This window comes from Mandrillus leucophaeus, unplaced genomic scaffold (assembly GCF_000951045.1).
Source record: "Mandrillus leucophaeus isolate KB7577 unplaced genomic scaffold, Mleu.le_1.0 Scaffold129, whole genome shotgun sequence".
Lineage (NCBI taxonomy): Eukaryota > Metazoa > Chordata > Mammalia > Primates > Cercopithecidae > Mandrillus > Mandrillus leucophaeus.
The window spans coordinates 2984580-2985556 of NW_012101243.1; the positions used below are offsets into that span (position 1 = coordinate 2984580).

The 977-nt window shown below is 44.2% G+C and overlaps 1 protein-coding gene and 1 pseudogene across 2 annotated transcripts in view; one reads left to right on the forward strand and one right to left on the reverse strand.

The window, feature by feature from the left end:
- LOC105533872 overlaps positions 1-941 on the forward strand; it is a 4052-nt pseudogene extending 3111 nt beyond the window's left edge. The window contains exon 3 of the transcript XR_001005183.1: positions 4-941. The product of XR_001005183.1 is annotated as an exportin-T-like (transcript). The remainder of the gene's footprint in view (positions 1-3) is intronic.
- The window catches only part of ASIP (agouti signaling protein), a 98536-nt gene that overhangs the window by 61616 nt on the left and 35943 nt on the right, over positions 1-977 (reverse strand). The window lies entirely within an intron of this gene.

Consider the following 977-nt stretch of genomic DNA (forward strand, 5'->3'; position numbering starts at 1 on the left):
AAGCCTCTCTAGCAGACTGTCTCAACCATGCTGTTGGATTTGCAAGTCGAACCAGTAAAGCTTTCAGCAACAAGCAGACTGTGAAACAATGTGGCCATTCCGAAGTTTATCTGAACTGTTTACAGACATTCTTGCCGGCCCTCAGTTGTCCCTTACACAAGGGTATTCTCAGAAGTGGAGTACGTACTTTCCTTCATCGAATGATTATTTGCCCGGAGGAAGAAGTTCTTCCTTTCATCCCATCTGCTTCAGAACATATGCTCAAAGATTGTGAAGCAAAAGACCTCCAGGAGTTCATTCCTCTTATCAACCAGATTACGGACAAATTCAAGATACAGGTATCCCCGTTTTTACGACAGATGTTCATGCCTCTGCTTCATGCACTTTTTGAAGTGTTGCTCCGGCCAGCGGAAGAAAATGACCAGTCTGCTGCTTTAGAGAAGCAGATGTTGCGGAGGAGTTACTTTGCTTTCCTGCGAACAGTCCCCAGGCAGTGGGATGCGCGAAGTTATAGCAAATCAAGGTGCAGAGAATGTAGAAAAGTGCTGGTTACTGTTATCCAAGGAGCAGTTGAATATCCAGATCCAACTGCACAGAAAACATGTTTTATCATCCTCTCAAAGTTGGGAGAACTCTGGGGAGGTAAAGCTGGACCAGTGGGATTTACTGATTTTGTTTATAAGCACATTGTCCCTGCATGTGTCCTAGCACCTTTAAAACAAACCTTTGACCTGGCAGATGCACAAACAGTATTGTCTTTATCTGAGTGTGCAGTGACACTGAAAACAATTCATCTCAAATGAGGCCCAGAATGTGTTCAGTATCTTCAACAAGAATACCTGCCTTCCTTGCAAGTGGTTCCAGAAATAATTCAGGAGTTTTGTCAAGCACTTCAGCAGTCTGATGCTAAAGTTTTTAAAAATTACTTAAGGCCGGGCATGGTGGCTCACGCCTGTAATCCCAGCACTTTGGGAGGC